Source organism: Pogonomyrmex barbatus, unplaced genomic scaffold (genome assembly GCF_055798465.1).
Source record: "Pogonomyrmex barbatus isolate J1 unplaced genomic scaffold, ASM5579846v1 scaffold10, whole genome shotgun sequence".
Lineage (NCBI taxonomy): Eukaryota > Metazoa > Arthropoda > Insecta > Hymenoptera > Formicidae > Pogonomyrmex > Pogonomyrmex barbatus.
Genome location: NW_028297099.1, coordinates 2,721,114 through 2,738,603, shown reverse-complemented (window position 1 = coordinate 2,738,603; position 17,490 = coordinate 2,721,114). Strand labels below are relative to the sequence as shown.

Genomic DNA, 17,490 nt, shown 5'->3' with positions numbered 1-17,490 from the left:
CTCGTTTACGACTGGTATGATGCGGCGCGATTGATTTTCCCCGAGTCTTTTTTTCCCGCGGCATCCATGTCGGCGATTGTGTAGCGGCGCGGCCGCTTGGCTACATTGGAATTCCCGGAGTGGTCGTTCGTAACGAAGTTTATTAGCAATAACGCGTTCATTCGGTTGCGGTTTTCTCGCGAATATGTGCGATACGCTACGGGCAACATTTCTCAAACTTCCTCCCTGGTCAGAGCGCTCTAAGAGTTTGCGGTTTGTGAACTTACGTAACATAACGGTATAATTTATTGGGAAAAAAATTAGCGTTGAATTTTAATACTGACTGAAATAAAAGCCGTTCCGTCTTTTAAATTAATGATTAAATCAAACTTTGTATAGAAGGACTACTTTATTGAGAATCGGAAAAAAGTTTTATTATTTGAATTAATATTTATTAATGCATTTATATATGATTCCCTTCGAAAAGTGAAATAGATTTTTCGAAAAAGCTTGAGAACCTCTGCGAAGCAGAAAGTAAATGACTAGTTGCCATAGATTTATTAAGCGATATCGACGCATGTTAAACGATCCATGTAATCAGGTTTTTTTTTTCTTGTAGACGTGTTAGCCGTAAAAAGAAAAATCGTAGTCTGGATACGCCTCCGTGGATACGTAACATTGCGAATTTTCGTCTCTTGATTCAGAGCTGTGATTCGAGCGGCTTTACAATAGCCGGACGGCGGTGTGCAGACATAGATGTACGATAAGCGTATACAAATGGCCTATCCAGTCCGAAACGCGCGTTTGAGAGAAATTCATTTCTCCTGTCGCGGAGGAACCTGAAATAACACGGTCGATGATGTCACAGCTTCGTCACGTGAAACCAGGGTATGCGACACGTTTGCTTACGACTGGGAAATGCGGGATTCGCGATAACAGTGTGCCGGTGCACGCTTATACGAATGGTCTCTACCTAGCTTCCTCTTGTGCGCTACTTCCTCAACAATGAGATCTCTCTGTTCTTGGAACGATGACGCGTCTTACGTCGCCTACGAGAGCGCCGCAGGTGCGCCTTTATGCCTTGGACCACGTCGTATTTGCATACGAATGAGTCTTTTCGGGACCACGCGCACTCGTGGTGCTCGGAATTTCGGAATTTTTACGCGAGCCACGCGCTCGGCTGAGAGCGCACATGTAAAATATGAATGGAATACAACATAGATTCCCCACGTACATTCGTTATTAGTCGAACCACCTGCTAATTCATATATCTAGCTGCGATGCGATTCTTCTACGACGTATCTCGATATATATATATATATCTGTTTCGACGTTGCCGAGATTCTTCTTTCTTTAATAAAAATAAGCTTACGCTCCCCAAGTTTCCGAACAATCTGAAGTAGCAACTTTCCAGAAGTTTACTACAGTAATCCGCGAGATAAGCGTCGGGTAACTCGCTCTATCTTTTCGTGTTTCCGCGTAGGAAAATTTATCTTGGATATACCTCGAAAGAACGTCAAATGATAGATATAAAAAAATTTACAAACGTCGACGTAAGATCGTGAGAACAAAAAGTAGAGAGGTTCGCCCATTCGATGAGAAGCGATTGGACTGTTATTACACCCTATCGCTATGTTGAAATGTAAAACGCGAGGCGACGGGATATCGGGCGCCTCCGGGTCATCGAGTAGAACGGAGAGAAAAAGAGAGTAGTTAGATAGGCACGGAGAAAGTCTCCTGTGCATTTGCATCTGGAGAACGGGTTACAGGGAATACAGCTGTACAACTCGGCGATAAAATGGAATTTTACGAGAATTAATCAGAGGCAAAGGAATTTTTAACGACACGTTCCTCTTTTCTATATTGTAGTAATTAATGGATTCTATCATCGGAGTTATATCTGGATTTACATTTTCGTAAATCAAACAAGCCTCTCTTCTCAGAAGTTAAAGATGCAAGCATTATGTAACGCTTCATAAGCAAAACTTCACGTCGTCATTACTCAAAGTTGTAAATGTCCGTTCCGCATCATTGGCTCACATAGTCGCGCGTTCGATATAACTCCATGGACATTAATTACACGGCTTGAGAGGTATATATCGCAAAAACTGCAAGAATATCGACAATTCATCATGCTCGAATCGCCGATAGTCTCGATGCGCAATTTCCTTCGGGTTTTTTTCCTTTCGTTTTTTTTTTTCTTATTTTTTTTATTTTCCAAACGCGCGTCGATGTTACGTCGAGACGCGTTACGAGGCAATGGCCAGTTTGATTTTCTCACGATATATGGCGTCGGCATATAGGCAGACCGCATATCACGAATTCGCCGAGTTATCAGAGATTGCAAAGAGAGCCAGTCCGGGAGCTTGACTAGGTTCAGAAAGCATGAAGCGCGCCGTGCTCGTTGAAATCCATTCGTGCATCTGCGCGTCCTGAATAGCCGCCGTGGCAGCGTTCGACTTTTGCAACCGCACCTCTCGGCATTTCCTGGTTCGCCGAAGATACCTAAAGGCATCGGCATTTAGACGTGCCGATCTAGGCGTAGCGTAGAGGGAGTACGTTGTTTCGTTTTATAGACGATAATTCGGTCCGTGATTACGACCAGTCGCTCTTCTCGATGTTGTGTAACGATAATTTGGGAAATACATCGCGAGACATGATAAAAATGAGGCGCAAGTCTATTGTATTCGAAGTCTAGGATAGATCATTGTATTTGTGAAACTTGCATACGTACGCGATACGTGTATGTGAGAAATCAATAGACATAAACAAAGATATATAGTAAACATTAATATTATTTGATAAAAATTATAAATTATAAAAAAAATATAAATTATAAAAAAGTAATACATGATTTTAGTATACATATAGTTCCATGGGTGAGAGGGAGGGGCTGATCGCGTGATATCATTGGATTAATTTTTCGATAGTTTTAAATGAAAATGTAATGAAAACTATTGTGACTTTTATTTTTTTTATTATTTTTTTTTATATCAGAATTTTTAGGCTCTCCATTTTTTTTAATAAATTCAAATATTTTATTAAAATATAGCAATTGTGCATTTAGTTTGCGTTATGCCCTTTCAGTCTTGCTTCTAATAATTTTTTACAATATAAACACCCAAGGCATTCAACCATTAACCAGTATATTGAACTGAGTTGCGGTTTTACAAGCTGTATGCAGTCAGTAAAATATTGGCGTTGCGTTGAAAGAGGAAAGGAGAGAGAATGAGAGTTGTTTCCTCTGTTCTCCTCCTCTTTTTCGTCAATCAATCTATTAACTGGAAAAACTTGAATGTATAAAATTCGCGCCGTTTTCGAATATACACGTATTTGCTGTGTCGATCAAACATTTTTCTATGGTCACACGTTTACATATACGTTGCGTGACCGGTATTTTACGTATGAATGTATGCTTGTTGTGCTACAGCACAGGTACAAAGATCGGTAACGGGACATACGAGTTTTCCACATTGACAGTTTCTTGCTATTTCGCAGTAAGAGTTACAATATAATAGTCGTTCTGATGACTAACCATTTGCATACATGAAAAATAGGCTTATCAATGATTCTTATGGTACATACAATCGGACTTGTTTAGTTAGATTATAATCGTTGAATACTCACGGCGAATTTATGTGTAGTGTATACGAACTCTAATTTTTATTGCGAACTGTAATTTAATTTAAAATTCAACATACAACTGCATACTTCGTGCAGATTGCCGCGCGTATCTAAATTGTTGAATATTTCATAACGTTCCTTTTTTTCTTTACAATTTTTTTGTTCCGTCGCTTTTTTATTATACGGCCATTAAATTAAGTGTTTTGTCTCTATTAATAAATAATTAAATTATTTTGTTTATTATTTTGTTTTGAATAAAATTCGGAAAATTTTAAAGTTGAAAATGAGAGAGAAACGTTTTGCATTGAAAAATTGTACTTGTCTTATGAAAATTTTTATAAGATACTGTATAATGAAGGGACAAAAAAGACAGTTTATCAAACGCCCGGTGTTCTTTCAACTATTTGCCGCAATTAATTAACTGAAAGATTGATAAATAAATAAAAAAGTGCCTAAATCTATGCTTCGGTAAAACCACATAGTGAAATCGACTCTATCGCGCAGTTCGAACGGCTGGTTAGACCGCGATCAGCTTAGAGCAACCACACCACATCGGCGGAAGTGCGAATGCTCGCAGCTGCTGTTTTAATCTGTTCTTCTCTTTAATCTACCACTTGTAGGTATTTACGGATTCGATGCATCCATGATGCATCCCGTTAATTCCACCTGCAGTATATCCTGCAGTATCTTTACTTTATCGCGGCTTTTACGTTACCTTTTCGCGCTTAAACACGATTTGTCGTTGAGTTTACATATCGGCGTATTATCGCAACATTTGCGTCATATTATAATATTTAATAGCGCGATATCGCGCTATTATTACGTTTTCAAATAGGCATAGGTATGCACAATATCATTCCGACGCCCTCTGAAGGCGCATTCACGTGATTCCGCACGGATTTGCGTTTCCCGGTGGATACTATGTTAATTAGTAATCAATCCGTCGCGAGTAATAAGGGTGATCCGAGTGACTGCTATTATGTCCATACGCGCAGGCCATGATGGGTGAAATTGTTGGTCGTGTTGCGGTAATATGATTATAAACTGCTGACGCGGAAGAAGTGCATCGATTGACTGACGGCGCACTAGAAACCGACCGCCCTCTTCGCGAACACGAGAATATCAGTCACGATAATTATCAATCTGAGCATTAATGTCAGTGGAACGACGACGTGACGTCTCCTGTGACTTTCCTCGCGGCGAGCGATTAAATTTCGAGAATATGTGAAAGTAGAACTGGATTTACCCTCACGTTTCTTTCAACGGTGGCCTATTTAGTCGAATCAAAGTCGACATTTATTGTCGGACTTAATGGGATATCTTCCCTGCGTGACATTTACTATGAGAGACTAACGTGCGGTAAGACTCTCGGAATGATGTGCTTACATAGATCCGATTAATAAATACACAGGCTATGTATTTGTGAATATTAGAGATTGTTATAGATTGTTTGACGACAAATCGTGCTATACAGATTTATCGAGCGTTGACCGTGTCGTGGTAATGAACCACCTGCACTTTGACGGGCTACCCTATCGATGCGCCGCTAAGGGGACGGTGGGCGGAAGTTATGAAAGCCCCGAGGGTTCCGTACTATTCGGGGGTGGTAGGAAGGGAGACATATTAGTGGCTATATTACGCTGTTCCCAGTTTGTCGTTCACTGGCGGTATTATGACAACCAACAACTATGTCTCCGGTACTATCCACCGCGCGTCATCCTGGTATAACAAGCGTCGCGATACATCCGTCAACCAGCGTGTCTCCCGTGCTAGCCCGCTTTTGCTGACACGTCATGCATTAGTAATGCATTACTCGTTGGTGCGGACGAGAGGCACAGCTTGCGGAGGTATTTCCACCGGTGGATACTCGTTCGAACTCCATCGCGATGCCGCGCATTTGCTGATGGAAATTAGGAATTAATGTATGCGACAATTACGGATGCATGAGGCAATGAGGAACGGCGGAATGTATATTCTGCGGAATATAACGATAAAACTTTCAGCGCAGGCTGTATTCGTCACGGTACTTATCGACTCGTAATTTTCGCCAAATTACCACTCGGCTCGCTCCGTCCTCGCGCGAGCGTTACAGCGCGATATTCGTCCTGACGAACTCCGGCGTCGTTGTCATAAAGCATCACTAACGCATGCATTCGGCCGCCACGGTCTACGACGATCGCGATGCATGCAGATGTATATGACAAGGGTTGCGCGCTCGCAAGATCTTACTGCTACAAAGTTGGTGTATCGCCGGCGTAACACGGCATAAACACGTCGCCGTTGTATCTTGTTCCTTAGCGAGCGCAACGGCAACCAGTCTATCTCCTCGACGACGGCAAGATGATCCCGTTCCCGCGGCTATACGGGCCCGTAGGATGAATCATCACGCATCGAATGCGCTATTACCTTTACGCTCAGATGTTCACGCGCACTTGTCGCGATGGCGGCGGATAATATCAGCACATAGTGACTGAACGCGAACGTGTCTATTTCGACGATATATACCCGTTCATTTTGACGAGCGCACCGTCGGCCGTCGGGGTTCCTTCGGCGAGAAGTGGTGCCATAAATATAATCGCTTAAACGCTATATATATGTGTGTGTGTGTGTGTGTGTGATTTCTCTCTCTCTCTCTCTCTCTCTCTCTCTCTCTCTCTCCCCGCGAATGTTGAAGCCATCCATCCTGTCGGGACGGCAGGTCCGGGGACTTCCGCTCGCAGGCACTTGTGACGGCTCTCATCTCACGTTTGATATACGACTATAAATGCGTTCGCCCGTGTAATATGCAAACGGGAGGCTTAACGGGTAATATCATGACTCGGCTTGTCCTAACAAGCTTCTGACCCCTCGAGTATCAGCGTAAACTTGCTCCTTCGAACATCGCGCATACGACAAACGTAGCGCATCTGGCTGGTCGTAGTGAAATGCGTCCTGAGAGAATTCCGATATCGTCCGCTTACGTCGAGATTATTATGCGCCACTCTAATAGGCCGCTATGCGTTCGTTCACGAGAACGTTTCTTTCAACTTAACAAGGACGATATTTTACATTATGGATTGATATATTGGATCAAGGAAGCGCATTTCTTAAATAAATCTTTGCTACGTTGCGTTTAGTCGTTTCTTAGAAGTGCATAGCGTACAGGATCGATAAATAATGCGTAATTGAGCGTACTTGAGCGTATTTGAGCGAGCAACTTATTTTTATCCGATAAAAGAACGATAAAGCGAACGGTAAGCGGATTCGCCCTCGAACGTTCCCGTTGCACACCTTGCGCCTGTAAATTCTTACGAGTCGTAAAACTGGCGGGGCGAAAGTCGCGCTAGTCATACATACCAGCGTGACAGCTGCGTGAAATGCCGCAAACGATAACGAGAGTACGTCATGACTGTCGCGAAGCGCAATTTCGGAGGCACATTCGACCAAACTTTCGACTAAGAAGCTTGTAAATTAGGTAATCGCAAAACGCATACGTTATTGTAATAATGTAACATCTGCGTTTGAGAGAGCAAAAGCTGGAAAGTCTGAAATATTACAAACGCAAGAGATAATAATATTCCATGTATTCCATAATATATTCCAGAGCCTTTGTTTCTTCTTTGTGTTATCTTTTTTCTTTGCAATTAAATATATTAGAATTTTCCCGGTTAGTGAGTCTTGTTTTTATACGCGAAGCGTACATCGAGCGCTCGACACACAATGATTCAAAGTCAGTAATTCTCTGTGCACGGGAGAACTGTTTTATATTTAATCATCGTAAGGTGAGGCGCTGGTGAAAGGTACGAAAAGCGATGTCATTTTCTACGATAGACAACGACCTAACTGAGCTCAGTAATTTATAAGGCGCGTATTTCAGGACTGTCAGAGACGTTAATGAAATTCGTGCATTGTGACATTTCCGTGAATCTGCGAGGTGGTGGGGGAGGGGCAGGGGTATGCCGACCGCGCTTTCATTGCGCTTTAAAGTCAAAAGATCTCGAGCGATGTGGAGCATCGAAAAGACAATGAGCCATGAAAGTCGAGTGAAATGATGATGGTGTTCTAGTCTTAATGGCACCAAGTGACGACGCGTAAGAGCTTCAGGTCACTCCTCTAGAGGCATAAACAAGATGTATAAATTTTCCGATTCTCCTTCCTCAACATAAAATTCCGTAACTTTGCTTTTACAGCCTCGCCACGAGCCACTCCAGTCTGAATATTATACCTGCAGTTAAATCATTTACAGAAAGAACTTTTGAATCCACTGTCATCGTATAAGTGTCATCGTATACGTGAAAGTAAAGACAAATGGAATATATTAATATATTAGATGGAATATAGAAGAAGATTAACAGTTATATGGGTACTGTGCGAGATATAAAGAGGAAATAGATTTGAGTGGCGCCTTAAATGGTATATAATAGAATCGCTACTGCAATTTTGCCGGTACATTGCCCTTCTCGCATATCTTATTCGGAATTTATAATCCAAATAAAAAGTGAATAATGTGAATAATGTGAAAGTCTCAAGGTATTCTATTCTATTCTTAAGTTTATTATAAAGTTCACACACAAAGAGGTAGGTTTAAAAAAGAGAAATGATGAGAAACTCGAGAAAGAGAATATCATTATGGTCGAGCCGAAATACAATTTTTAACTACGCATTTCTATTTCATTTATGACTGAATATATTCTACCGCACTTCTTTTATAATGTTCCGCCAGGTGTGGAGACATTTACCTTCACGGGTGCTCGGTATCACCCGTAAACTCTGAGAGGCGATCCTCATCGTTACCCATAAAGTCTCAAAATTGCAACGCGTACGAGGCTAGTTCAACGATGACGGAAAAGTTGGCTTTATTTAGTGCCGCGAACCCCACACGTATGCATCGTAAAATTTATGAACGATCGATGCGGCTTGTTCAGCAAGTCCATTCACCGACGTTTCGTCTAGGAAGATCTGCGATGGGAGTTCACGTATGGTATGACTTCTTTTTTTTTTTATGCTTTTTCCAACATTTAGCGTCTTCCCGCCCGTAAAAGAGATTGGCTTTAACTTATGCGGGATTTTGAACGGCATTTAAAATTCTCTGCGTCAAAAAACTTCGATCGCGATCCGGTCTTATCTCGCTACATATCACCGTGTATATAGCTCCTTTTTTATTTACCTTTATATAAGTTTTCTCTCCAAGTTTTAACGCGCTCTTTCTTCGTATCACGTCGTGTTACTTCTTGTCGGTTACAAATTTACAATGTTCATTCTCAACCGTAGTTAGACTTTTCGGAAATATACTTACCTGCCCTTTGTTTGTATTTTTTTAAGTCGAACTTGCGTCACGTTGAGAAAGCTTTCTACTTGAAACGGTAAGAAAGTCTATTATCTTCGTTCCTTTTTCTCCGGCATTCCCAACATCTGTTTCTGCAACGGCATCCGCCTTTCAGAGCATTCGACTCCTAACACACTCCCTACACAACCTTTACACTCGGTCAGAGTTTCGCAATCTTCTTCTTGTCTTCACGTATTCGTAAAAGAAGCCTCTCGAATGTTGCGAACCTTTAGACAGACACCTGTTCTCTGGGCGTTTCTTGACCGGATACGTTAGCGGTGCTAACGTATGTTGCATTTGGAAAGTTAAACTCGTATCAATTTCAGCATCAAATATCTTTGATGCTAGAAACAAAATTTGACGTCCTATTCATACCTGTCAGAATCTGACACGGTGGCATCACTCGTCCCCGTGAGTGTCGTCGCGCGTGTCGCTTTCGAAGTTTAGGATAAAGTTAAGCGGCCGGGCTTTATTGAAATTTCATCTCGGAGCGTGGCGCACGAAAGTCGCGAGAGCGATTCTCGATCTTTCCGCGACCGTTCCCAACCGGGCCTTCGGCGAACTCGGGAGAAGGGACGTCTCACGCGAGATTAACTTCTCATCTCTTCCTCTCACGTGTTTACGCTCGCGTGTCTCTCGCGTATGTACGCGGTACTTGTCCGTGTGTACGTGAGCGCGTCTCGAAACGAGATCCGGCGACGATGAGGATCGACCGGCCGACCGACCCACGTGGTGGATCACCCACGCTTTCGCGCCTAACGACAGTTATGGGTGTAAACGGGCATGACGTTAGCCGCCACGCTCTCTACGGATCGTTAAGACCGACCCCCCGGCGAGCGATCACTCGCGAGACGAAACGGGTTTCGAGGACGAGCGAACTACCGGACGTGCAGGTCGAACCACGTCGTTAGCGATACTCTTCTTCGTGCACGACGAAACCAACGCGAAGCCACGCTATCGTGGTTCTCGCTGTCACGGACGAGGTTGTACCCGATCGGATCAATCTGCTCTCTGGAAAAAATCGACGAAAGATTTTTCGCATCTCTTTCTTTTTTTTCTTTTTCTTTTTTCGTTTTTTTTTTCTTTTTTTGGAGGGGACAGAATCGTCGCTGCAAATTATGAATCTTCAACTCCGTCGCAACGACAGATAGATTAAATATGCAAAGTTACATTATTTTGTGGCGGTCCTCTCAACGACATCTTTTTTCGCCATCAGCACATCGTGGACAACGCTCCTCACCAATGCCACAATTTATTACATGGCGCGTGATTGCTGGCAGATAAAACAAGATTCCGCGAACTTGTCCAATATCAAGATGATGGAGCGAGAGTACGATTTCTTATCGGATCAAAATTAGGTCTCCTTGCGCTCCGATCCGTAGCAACCAGTTTTGTATTTGAATAATATCTTTCGATTCGCGATCGCCCGCGCCGCTTCGTTTCCTCTTCGTCGGAAAGAACGAGGCTCACGACGATGGCGGGTTCGTGCGCGCATCGCCTCTAGATAAGATAGTCTAAATAAATAATTGAACGTCCAGCCGTTAGCCGGCCCCGGGCGAGGGTGTTGATAACCCCGGGGTGAAGCGAAGCCGGTCCCGAGTAGACTTTATCGCGTATCTGTCCAAGTTGTACGGCCCGGGATGTCCTAGTTTACGGCAGCGTAAATCGGATGCCTCCGTAAACACCAAAAAGTTAAACCCTCGTCTCTCGTGCGGCGCCGCGCCATTATCGGATGCGAAAACGGGAACGGAGAGGCATTCGTCTTGCGCTGGAAATAATCACAAAGACCTGTTTCTCGTAAGTTACACGCCATATCGAAAGCTTTGCACACGATTTCCGATATCATCGAGTTTCTCTTATAGAGTTATTTTACAACCACGTGCTCTCTTATTAATTTGCCTCTCAAAATTACTCGCGATAATCAAGTTTTGTATTTTATTTTATAATTTTACAGTTAAGATTTAATCGAGTTGTACATTTGAAGCTGCGCATTAGAACGAGAGAAACAAACTTTTCGTTTCTTTTACAAATAAAATTGTCAACTCCAATATCGCTTCTTTGCGAGTTTGATTGGTAAATCCCGGAGGGACAGGATGTCCATACAAACTTGCGTGGCTTTAATGATTGCCAAGGGAAGGCTAGGTAGCATACGGTTTCATCATACGATCGTTAAAAGTTTATGGCGTTTCCTGAATGGATACGGTATAGGGAAACGCATCGGCGGCGATAACGATTCCGCGAGTTGATCGAGCATTGCCTCGTCGCATAAAAGCGGAAAAGAAGAGGATTCATGAATCACATTAACCGTTAAGTAATTTATAACGTCCGTGCGTATTTTCCGGGCTGAACAGTTATCATTATTTCAAGCTGTACGTCTCGCAACATGACGAATTTTATGCTATTCAGCGAAAACACGACCGGCTGTCGGTGACTTTTGTAATTAAAATACGACAATAACGCGCTAATTTGACGTAAAAAGTTCGCGTCATATCGCTCGTCGGCGAAGAAAATTGCAGGATAAACGACTTCGAACTGTTGCACGTGATCCTGGGTAGTACGCCGGTATAAATCACGAACGATAAATTATCCCCCATGACACCGGATAGAAAACCTAAATGCAGATTTTCCCAATCTAGCACGGGGGCTTAACGCGTTTAATCGTTTGATGCATTACCTTGGTATGTAGCGAAGACCGTTTAAGCAAATAATAGTTATTCCGGCGAGATCCGAACGCTCGGTGAAAAGGGATACGTGCATCGATCATCCGTAGGTCGTGCGCGCGGACACTTCCGGTAGTGTCGGCCGGATCATCGATCTAGATCATCGCATCGGCGCCAATGCCATCAGTACCAACAGGCACTCAATGGTCGTAGTTAAAATTAATCACAGCGTACACGGCTATCATTGCGTGTCGATGGAAATGCGATTTGATAATCTCGCTTGGATACGCGAATTCGGAGCAATCGCGAGTCGAGTAATTGCAATTATGGCGTATAAGTGACTCCATGTGTGTATCTACGATTAATTCAATTAAATCCTCGGCGTGAGATTTAAAAGATCGCCGATCGATTCGCGTCGACCTCACGAGAGCCGAATTTTCACTTACTCAATTTGGCGATTTACGAAGGATCGGCGTTATTTAGAAAATTACGTAACGATGAGGACGCGGCCCTTCGTGCGCTGATTCATTAAATCCACTGAAATTTATTAATTCGAAGTGGAGTAAATAGAACGATAAATCATCGACCTTTCGCTCGTTTCCGACCGAGCTTAAATTGTCGACACAACCTCGTCGTTTCGGTCGATGATAAACCCCCGATGCGTTTCAAGTATAATTAATTATGACGTACACAGTTGCGCGCTCGTGTGTCGATGTCAGCGATCATGTGAGCACGAGTGATAATTACAAAAAGGGTCACGCAAGATTAACTAGATTACCATCGAGATTGGCTCCTGCGTGGAATCGCGCATGAATAATGATTTAAAGACTCTGGACATTCCGTTCGTGCGACTGAATAATTCAGCGGGCTCGGTTTCTTCGCTAATTCGTTCTAAAATTCCGGGTGGCGCGATTGTAACGCGCGCTACGCGCGATAAATTATTACAGTTATAATTATCTTGGTACGGTATACACTTTTGATGAGTTGATCGCGTTCTCCGATATATTCCGAGTGTAAAATTAATTACGAACCGCACGAATTCTCGCATGTCGATGATAATGCACATAATGCGTCGAGCGAGAATTAATACGAGAGTTGCACACGTACACACATGCCGCGATTAATCGCGCCTAAACCTTCTGTTTGATCTTGCCTGCGGCGTCAATTAAGTCGGATGCGGTTCGAAAACGTATTGCGTTTAGAGGCAGACAGTTTCGTACGTTCCATCTCTGTTTCGCTAAAGTCTTAAGCCGGAGACCCTGCGAACTCGCTTGGGCGTAGCAAAAATATTGGGTAAGTCATATAACTTGACGGATTATTCCGCTAATTCGGCCTGAAATTCGATTAAAGCTTGATGCCGTGATCCTCTTATCTCCGGAGACCCCCGAGGAATGGTAATCCGCGCGTGCGAATAAACTCGCTGCATTTGTGATATAACGAGACCTCACCGTTGAGAGGTCAACCGGAGGAAACGGGAGGAGAACGGCCGTTCCGTTTCCTCCCGTACGCGGCATAAAGATATTACGGTTTTTCCGTTTTTCTTTTTCACCAAGCAGTTTCACGCAGCTTGTGTGACTTATCGGCATTTCACGCGGCTTGTGTTTTAATTAACATTTCGCGTAGATTAAACGACTCTCGCGGCATGAGTAACGCTCTTCTTCTGTAATTAGAAAGTGAGACGCCGCGGCCGCGGCGTGTAATGTTACGAGGTAAATCATAAATATCTCCGGTATCGCGGATATTCGGCCCGGTGTGGACACACGTAATATTATTCAAATATATACGACCCTCGACATACTTCCAGCGCGTAGTAAACGTATGTGCGACGTGCGGGCGGGAGCGCGTGTGCGTGCACATGCACCCGCGTCTACTCGCGCGAACCACACAAACAACAGGGAGAACATTGTAATGGATGTAGTGTACGATACCGAGCTAACATTCTTTGCGTATTCCGCTTCATAAATCGCGACGAGAAACCGCGTTCGAGGTATTTGCGCCGTGGCATCGGTTTTTAGACACAGTTATTAATCCGTATCTCTTATCCGCCGTTTGCTTGACGGCGCAAATTGTACATCAGACATTTTACTGCTTTTACGATATTACTAACATTACGTATTATTATTTGTATTACCGGAGGTAAACAAGAGAGAAAAGCGGTGAAGCACTACACTTCGCAAATTGCTCGTGCTTCGCACAAATTGCGAGTGACTTTAAGTTTAATTTATGGCAGCACGGGCGATACCTTTTTTTCTTTCTGTGGCCATCTTTTTGTCTTAGAAGATCTCGCTAATTCTGCTCGTAATAAACTAACGAGCAGATCAAATCTTAGGAAGAGCGATTTGCTCACCACGTGTAACATACTTTGCCGTACGGTTTCTTGACGCGTGATAAAACACAGTCGGAAACGATTCATCGGGAGACGTGATATACGACATTATATCAATCTTTCTCTCTCTCACGTTATACCAGAAAAAAAAAACGCCACCGGCTAACGAACCTCTCCTTTTTGTTTATGTTTCAGGTGAGTCATTGTTGCAAAAAAGAGGCGTGCTCTTCATGCACACTGGACGGCGCTGCTTTTGTAAGATGAGAGTTATAAAGTCTGCCAGGTATGTAATACCGTAGAGGCTATGCATATACGTTGCAGTTTATTTATAAACGCTGAAAAATTTATTCAGATTTTAGACGCAATGTCGCATTGTAGAACAACCGCGCGCGGTTTAATTACACTTATAAGAATATGGAAATTTTTCTCATTTTTATACGTATATATATTTATTTTGTATTTTTTGGTATATATTTTATGATATGTAACGTTCTTCATTGTATTTAATCACTAGTAATTTTGTAAGGTAATATGAACGTGCTTTTCCCAAAAGAACGAGCTTTCGAGCTGCCTGGCATAGTTGAAAAACTTAAAGTAGAACACTAGCTATTCTACATGACTTTCTCGCAATTAATTCATGAACACTGAAGACTGAAGTTTTCTTAAGAATTCACTACCTTCGTGTAACGTAACTTTGTCGCTTGTGCTAATATCCACGCCTCTGCATCTAGAATTTTCTTATCCACGAGTCGGATAAATTTTTTTGTGACTAAGAGAGATTTTCTTCCGTATTTTATGGCGATATTTATCTATAAAGTAAATCACGGACTAATGCAATTTTTTTGTTGAAACTATTAATACACCTCGTTACGATCACTTTCATTTTATCAAGTAAAATAAATATGAATTAAAACAAAAGTAGCACGAATTTTTTTTTCGTCACGAGAAAATCCTGAAGTTTTTTATACGAAACCCTCATAAATTTCTGAATGAAGAATATATGATTTTTTGGAGAGAAAATAAAATTGGATCCCAATTAGATTCCAGAAACTTTTCTACGGACTGCTCATGGATTTTCCAATCAGAATGATTTTTTGTGGGCGGAAATTGAACTGGATCCCAATTGGATTCTATAAAATTTTCTGTGCGGAATTTTTACCAATTTCAAAGTCAGAATCTATAATTTTTTTTTTTTTAAATTGGACTGTATCTCAATTAGATTTTTAAAAGATTTTCTATATATGTAGATAAAAATAACCAGAAATAATATTGTATGAGGATATTCATGGTTGACGAATGTACAAAGTTTAGAAAATGCAAATACTTTGATGTGCAAATTTCTTAAATGGATCTTCAGGAAGCGGCGTTTGGAACGCACTCGAAATTTATCGGATTATCATTTTCTCTTTATTGCGTTACACCGGTTTATCGCATAGAGCAAAGTAAATATTTTCGCATGACCTTCTTTTAATATGGCACCACGGAACATACAGTCATTCTGTATTTCTAGTCACGTTTGCGACAATTTGTACCGTTTCTCTCCAGGGTTCTGCGAATCGTGATGCAGCACCTGGCAAATTAAACATTTATTTATATCATAAAATAAAAACACATGTGAACATACACGACAATGTTTTTTTATTTTTTTATTATGTAGAAATTATTTTTGTTTCACTTGCATTCTTCTATATTTAATTTATATTAATAAATTTTAGCAAATAAATAATAAAAATGTTATTAAAATCATAATAAAATGGAAAGGCGTCTTATTAGAAAATTCTATTTTATAAATTCCTATGAGTTTCTCCAAGCATTGCTTGATAAATTTGCTGTTAAATTAGAATCGTGAAACGTTTCTCTGATGCCTGACACAATCGATGCGACAGTGCAGAGATTCAAAGGCTAAAAACTTTCGCATTTAGGTAATCTCGCGTCAGTCAAGGAAAGACGGTACAAGCAAATTGGAGTCGGATGCTCTTAACTCTTCTTACTTAGAAGGGAAATCGGATAGACAGTTACGAGATGCAAATTGCATACCGTCGCATCAGAATTTATAAGCTTAGTTAGCCTGTAGTTGTTCTTTATCCGTCTTCTTCTTATATTTTCTCTTTGACAATCTGTACGTTCTATATTAATATAAATCACGCTCTAGATTCGTTGATGTTTGATTTTTACGTTAAAACTTTTAATACAATAGACATTTCATCAATTGAAGAACAAATTACGAATAATAAACATTTTCTTCTTTTAATCTTATAGCGCACTTTACATTACTTCACTGTGATTCGAACAAGAATAATGATTAATAAAAGTCTTCATAATCAAGATAAGGAAATTCCATTATCGCCGTTAATCGCGTTTAAATACGCTGTAAAATAAATTATTGCTCCATGGATTGTGAAAATGGATTGTGTAAGAAGAATTTACAAAGCGTGTAACATAATTTCGAGCAAGATTTAAGAAAATGAGTTAACGACGAGGGAACGAAAAGATTTCGGAAAAATTTCTGGATTTCAAAATTTAGTGATCGGTCATATACTTGACTTCCCTCATGCTCGCGGCCAATTTTCACTCTACGCTACTTTCTACAAAGAGCTCTCAGATTCCCGCCGTAGTACGTACTTTTAAGGTTTGCCAATATAAAACTCTCCAAAGTAGAACTTTGCTACATACAATCAGATTGAAATGGAAAGTATTATCGTGCAAACTTTCACGTAGATTCGCTCGCATAGTTCGTATCCTTTTATGGCAACGTTATAATATATTCTTTCCAACGATCGATTTCCGAAAAGGATCGACTTATCAATTTCATTTCTCTCGATATTAATTTTAAAGGGTATACGCATTCGTTGGCGTATTTGTCAACGTCTACTTCGAATTCCAACATAAATTCTGCTGCGTCAATCTGTCGCAATTCTACTAGACAACATTTAATGAATAATTTTTAGAGTGCAATTTGACAAAATCATGAATCAGCAAGTTCGATGCTTACTCAGCAGGTTCCTTCGTCGAGTCTCGACTCATCTTCCGCTTAGGTATTCCACCCTCGGGCTCTCTTATCCTGATCCACGAAGTATCCCCTTGTCCTGGGTCGACAGACGTCGCTCGATTTTACCGGCTTTATATCTCTTTCTCGTCTCAATTTTGTTCACTGCGAAAAGCCAAGACCGTTTGACAATTTTCACTCCCCCACCCCCGATAACATCGATCAGAGTACCCGTGCAAGTAGTCTGTCATTATAAATATCTATCTATCGTGCACGATGTCCTGTCGCGCGATACTAACCGCGCGATCGAAATTGATCGGTTATACGGATCACATGAGTCAAGATAAGGACACACGACGCATCGGTCGCATTGTGGACCTAGCGCTGCAGCCAGGGAAAACCGACAGAAAGGGAGAAAGGGACAGGCAGGTGGATACAGAATCTCGTTGCGCGATTCGTCAGGCAGACCGCAACAATGCATCCTTGTCGGTGATTAGATGTAGACGGGACGATAAGCGAAGACATCGTTGCTGAATAATCAACCGACCGAGTTCTCTCTCTCTCTCTCTCTCTCTCTCTCTCTCTCTCACCCTCCCCCCTCCTCCGCAAT

The 17,490-nt window shown here is 41.8% G+C and overlaps 1 protein-coding gene and 1 long non-coding RNA gene across 10 annotated transcripts in view; both read left to right on the top strand.

Annotated features, from left to right (window-relative positions):
• The window catches only part of kug (FAT atypical cadherin kugelei), a 288,772-nt gene that overhangs the window by 41,396 nt on the left and 229,886 nt on the right, over positions 1–17,490 (top strand). The window lies entirely within an intron of this gene.
• Positions 311–15,296, top strand: LOC148937866 (uncharacterized). The gene is made up of 2 exons (XR_016141470.1): positions 311–8,563; positions 14,090–15,296. It is a non-coding gene; the product is annotated as an uncharacterized LOC148937866 (long non-coding RNA).